The following is a 6,281-nucleotide window of genomic DNA, read 5'->3' as shown; positions in this document are numbered from 1 at the left end:
TTCTTGAATAGCTCTGCTTCAACTACGCACAGTGTGGAATACCATGAACACAGTGAAACATCTCAAGGCTTTTATACTCAACACTAGTGGAAATCCACTTAACTAATCAAATTTGAGGACCGTATAAATTATTTTTATAAATAGTCTATTTGTATAAATGGTTTATAGATCATTATCACTTTTTAAAATAACATTTACAAATTGATTTAGAATATAGAATATAATGAACCAAATCTGTTTTGTATTGGTGGATGTTCGGTTTACTATTTGCCTATTTTTGTTTGTGGATATTATAAGTAATAAACAGTTTAGTTTAATGTTTTGTACAGTGTTCTCATGTATATATACCGGTATATAAAGAAAATCACACTGCTAGGTAGCTGAATTAAAAATGTTGTCTAAGTATGCTTTTATTTTGTTAAGTATATACTGTAAGTCCTTTTCATAGTTTTATAAAATAATTGAGTTTTAATAACACACGTAATATTTTTTTTAACTGTGTAAATTTAACTGGGTATTTAAAAAAAAAAGAGCTAACATAAAAAAAATAAAGTTTTTTTTAAATGTTTTTGAAAAAAGTATCTTATGCTCACCAAGGCTGCTTTTATTTAATCGAAAATACAGTAAAAACGGTAATATTGTGAAATATATAAAAAAAATTAAAAGTACTGTTTTCGATTTGAATATATAGTAAAAAAAAAGTAATTTATTCCTGTGATGCAAAGCTGAATTTTCAGCATCATTACTCCAGTCTTCAGTGTCACATAATACTTCAGAAATCATTTTAAAATGATGATTTGATGCTCAGGAAACATTTATTATTGTTGAAAACAGTTGTGCTGCTATTTAATCGGGACAAGGGAGGTCCCGTACGGGACAAATAAATTAGCCCCAAGTCCCGGCTAATTCGGGACAGTTGGCAACCCTATTGTGACGTATGCCATCAAAGTACCGATTCAAGAGTGGCCGGAGAACTCAGCCATTGAAGCTTCTTAAAAACTGTTTTCAACATTGATGATCGTAAGAAATGTTTCTTGAGCAGAAAATCATCATATTAGAATGATTTCTGAAGGATCTATTTAGTAAATTTAGTCAAATAGAAAATTATTTTAAATTGTAATATTTCCCAATAGGGAAATACAACTGTAGGGAATTACAACTGTTTGTAATTTGAAATGAAGAGGACCTTGATGAAGAAGAACTTTTAAGGCAGTTTAAAATGATGACCATTTGCTTAGGACAGTGTTTCCCAACCACTGAGCCGTGGCAAATTATCAAATTCCGAAAAATAATAAAAAAGAAACGCTACAAATAAGAATATATCTGCGCTGTTGGGCCGAAACATTGAATCTCTTGTCATTGTTTTATAAAATGATTGGGTCATCCTTTACATCTGAATGTGGGTTTTACAGATATTTAACCAATAAAAAGCATTTAAAAGAGGTTGTGATTAAACCATTGGCTCTTCAAACTGTCAGTCAAAACTCATAACTCCACCATTTAGAATGAACACAGAATGCACAGTTTGGAGAGATCTCTGCTTGTTTGCAATGCAAGAGAAAATAAAGAACTAATGTTTGCGTAAGTACAGCGTTTTGTTTACTCAAGAAACAGTATGTCCATAAGGCTAACGTTTTTTTTTATTATTTGAAGATAGTCTTACTGTTTGCCGTCTAGTCTAGAAGAAAATATAGTGTTTTAAATATCTTGTGCATAGCGCTTCATCGTTTGTATCATTGGATTTTGATCATGAGATTTCAACAACAAGAAAATTGAGCGCCCATATTAAACTTTATATCCTGTACGTCGTTGATCCAGTAATACTAACACTTTCTCTTCTATTATTTTATTTATAAAATTTTTTTTTTTTTTTTTTACATGGACTGCATTAGATTAAACTGAGAAAGGTCATAGCACTTGCATATTGTTGTCCTACTCTGTTAGTTTAACTGCTTCTGTTCTCATTTGTAAGTCGCTCATTTTTTACGTATCAAAATTGTGCCGTGGCAAAAAAAAGTTGGGAAACACTAGCTTAGGATGTGATCCACTCAAATGGTGCGCAAACTAGGGGTGTGCACGAATATTAGAATTTTCGAATATTCGATCTGTAATTATTATTCGAAAAATAAAATACTATTCGAATTTTACTACGTTGCTTTGCTGGCCGTAAATGCAGTGAGTTCATGATAAATCCCAAGCACTAACTCGGAGTTATAATTAAATGCACTGGGTGGCGCTGTGGAGTGTGTTAACAAGTTGCGTGTAAATACACGCAAAATCACATAATGTTGTCGTCTGCCTCGCGAAGTTTGGAATTACTTGAAAATGATCTTACTGAATGGAATTACTTTTGATCAAATTAATGAATTAATCTGAGTTATAATATCATCACCACAATGAGAAATCACATGAAATCCAAACAGTCGAATGAGGAACGGCAGGTGACATCGCTGCATCACGGCTGCAGGTAAGCGCAGCTGGACCCCACGTGATCCGAGATGATAAAATCTTATAGCAAAATGATTTTAAGACATACTTCCTTTAAGTTTCGTTGAGGGACACCGGTTTAAGAACAGAAAACACAAAGTGCTGTTAGAAACTTAGAACACCGTTATCTTTGTGTCTCTGAAGCGTCTGTCAGCAAAGCGCCTCTTCTAACTCGAGCATAAATTGATGGCGGCAGCCCTGCATGTGGATATTATTGTTTTTATCAATATAAACTTAAAACAATAGAAACACGATAATCATATGCTGACTCGAGTGTGTGTTCTGTACGATATCTGGCGCAATCTGCTTTATTAGGCGTTTTTTCACGTTCGCGCTGCTTGAGCATGCTTTTATTAATGCTTTTGTTTTTTATATTTTTTGTTTACACATAGGCCTACTGTTTAATGTTTTCAACTAAAAGAAAACTTTAAAATATATTGTAAGCTTGTTGTGTATATTGCCTAATTGTAAGCTTGTTCAGAAATGGTGACAAAAAACGTAAAAAACATTCAACTTAACGTCTTTTTCGTTAAACGTCATTTAAATAAACGAATATTCGAACTTTTATGAACCCGAATATTTGAATGCACTATTTTTGAAAAATGCCCATCCCTAGCTCAAACAATGAAACTGTTGACTTTGGGAATTTAAGCCATTTTGGGAAATAAGATTTTTCAACCATCTTGAAGTGGAATTCGGGTCGAGGCAGTCTGTCGTTTCTTATAGTACACAACTAGCATTCTCTTTCATTCCTCATGACTGCCAGAGGCAGTGCTAAGCACCAGCAGATGACACACACAGCAACACAGTCATGCGAAATGCCACCCACCTGAAAACACCAAGTTTACTCAAAAGAACTGCAGAGCTCACAGCCACATTATAAGACATCTGCCAAGGAAACTCCCCGTAAAGCGGGCCAGGACTAAGAGATGACCCTGGTAGAATTGCAAGCAACACCTTCTGGTAAGGGTTGATGAGATTTAAAATAAGCTCTACTATCTGTATTAGGGTGGGATGAAGGCAGTTGAAAAGAAGCCAGCTGAATGGAATGGGAGACAAGATGTGATGGGGGAGAGCAGGCGGTAAGACACTCGTGTGTGTGTGTGTGTGTGTGTGTGTTGCGGGAGAATAAAATGATCCGCGCCGACTCCCGCAAAGTAGAAATTTCTAAGAATGAATAAATCATTATTCATCTATTGCACAAAAGCAACAAGAACAAGTAAAATAAAAATGATTTACAGGAGCAAAGTTGGAGGCTAACTCTTTCTGTCATGGTCCATGCGGCGGAAAGTAGACTACCACACTGAGCCAAAATGTCTGAGCATGACACAGGTGGATCCAGGGCTTAAAGTTTCCGGCACCGTGCTAGATCTCCGGCGTAGTCAGAGTAGTTCATACAACATAGTCGGCAGGATGGAGAGTAAGTTAGGTTAGGTATTGTCCCGATGGGAAATTTGTTTTGGGCTCACGAATACAGCCACTGGAGCACCAAACATATAAAACAAACATAAAAAAAACGATAATACATAAAATACATTAAAAAAAAACATTTGCAATCAAGTAGTTGGCCTCACACCTCCCGCCACTCTATACACTGGAAAGTAATTGGCATCACACCACTCTATACACTGGAAAGTGATTAGCATCATACCACTCTATACACTGTAGAGTAATTGACAGCACGCCACTCTATACACTTGAGTGGCAAAAAAAAAAAAAAAAAAAAACACAAATACCCCACTTAGAATAACTATCTCTGCTTGGTATTATTTAATAACTTAACAGCTGAGAGAATGAATGAATTCTTAAACCGGTTTAGTCTACAGCTAGCCATTCTTAATCTTCTCCCCGATGGCAGCATTACGAACTCAGAGTACAGGGCCTGTGTTGTATCATGCATAATCTTATTTGCCTCCCTCAATGTAGATTTTTCATTTAGGGTTTGGAGATAAAGAGGTTCTCTTCTGCCCGACCTTCATGGCCGTTTGAATAATATGTCCAAGCCTAGATTTCAGATGTACTGTTAAATTACCATACCAAAGATGTATTCCGTAACTGATCGCATTCTCCAATACAGCCTGATAAAACAACCTCATAATCCTACTACTGACCCCATAAAGTCTGAGCCTTCGCAAGAAATACAGTCTTTGTTGTAGCCGAGTGCACTAAGTATCTATATGAACCTGCCATGTAAGAGAACAGTCCATGTAAACACCCAGATATTTATATGAGGACACTTGTGTGATAGGAACATCATGAATATGTATAGGGCTATGGCTTCCGATTTACTTTTTGAATCAAATATCGTCTCCTCAGTTTTCTTCACATTTACAATCAGGTGGTTGGCATCACACCACTCTATAAACTGATTAATCTCAGAGCAGTAAGACGAAATGTCTTGATCTGTATATAATAAGCTAAGAATCGCAGTATCATCACTAAATTTCACAATATAGTTGTTACTATTATTCCTCACACAACTGTTTGTATACAGTGTGAAGAGAACTGGGGAGCTCACACACCCTTGCGGGGCTCCTGTGCTAATGTCATGAGAGTCGGAGATCTTCCCATTAACCTTAACCTGTTGAGTTCTATTCGTAAAGGATTTACATCCATCAGTTTTAATTTCTCCAATAATAAATACGTTTGCAAAGTATTAAAAGCTGCACTAAAATCAATAAAAAGTAGGCGCGCGTATGCCTTAGAATCGTCCAGATGTTTAAATACTAAATGGGTGATACTTCCTACTGCATCATCCGTGCTCCTGCCCTGTCTGTACGCAAACTGCCATGGATCTAGTTTTGACATAACTTCACTTTTCAATAAGGACACAATGTACTTCTCAAAGCATTTCATTATTATTGATGTCAATGCTACAGGTCTAAAATCATTATTCTCGGACGGATGTGGCTTTTTTGGAATTGGAATAATCAAAGCTTTTTTTCCAGAGTGCAGGAACTATATGTGAATCCAATGAACGCTGGAAGAGTGTACACCACACTAGGGTTCAACAGGTTTTCAAAAGCTGTGAAGAGATCCCATCAGGTCCCTTAGATTTCTTTGTGCATACCTGACGAAACAGCAGTTGCACCTTAGAACTATCCATTTCCAATCTACTGCCCATATCATCCATCAGAGAACCTATAACAGATCTGCATTTATCAGAGAACTCATGAGTTTGAAACCGCAGATAAAAATTATTGAGTTCATTAGCTTTCTGTAAGTCGTCACTAAGTGCTCTATTTGTTTCCATATTAGTAACAGCCTTCATTGTATTCCAACATTTTTTCAAATTTGAAGTGGAAAACTGACGCTCAATAAGATCTTTCTGTCGCTCCCTTGCTTCTTTTAGTTTATGATTAAGCTCTCTTTGTATTATTTTCAACCCAGCAAGATCATGTTTTTTAAACGCAGCATTTTTCCTATTAATGCAACTCTTAATTTCTTTAGTTATATAAGGTTTGTTGTTTGGGTATATAATAACATTCTTTTTAGTGAGTACATTGTCCACACAAAAGTTGATATACTCCGTTATTTTCTCAGTAGTCGTATAATGTCTATGTTATAATGTCTATGTGGTGGCTAAAAACATTCCAATCTGTACAGAGGAAACAACCTTTGAGTCTCTCTGTGGCGTTGTCCGACCATACAGTTACTTCCTTCATGCATGGTTCACTGCGTTTGAGCAAAGTCGTGTATGTAGGAATTAGATGGATAGTGTTGTGGTCGGAGTTAGCCAGCGGTGGTTTCGCTCTGGCTTCAGCCTTTTTTATGTTACCATAGCGCTTGTCTAG

Source organism: Rhinichthys klamathensis, unplaced genomic scaffold (genome assembly GCF_029890125.1).
Source record: "Rhinichthys klamathensis goyatoka isolate OS25496 unplaced genomic scaffold, OSU_Roscu_1.1 h1tg000001l_1, whole genome shotgun sequence".
Lineage (NCBI taxonomy): Eukaryota > Metazoa > Chordata > Actinopteri > Cypriniformes > Leuciscidae > Rhinichthys > Rhinichthys klamathensis.
The sequence above is the reverse complement of the archived record's forward strand: the minus strand, read 5'-3'. Positions refer to the sequence as shown.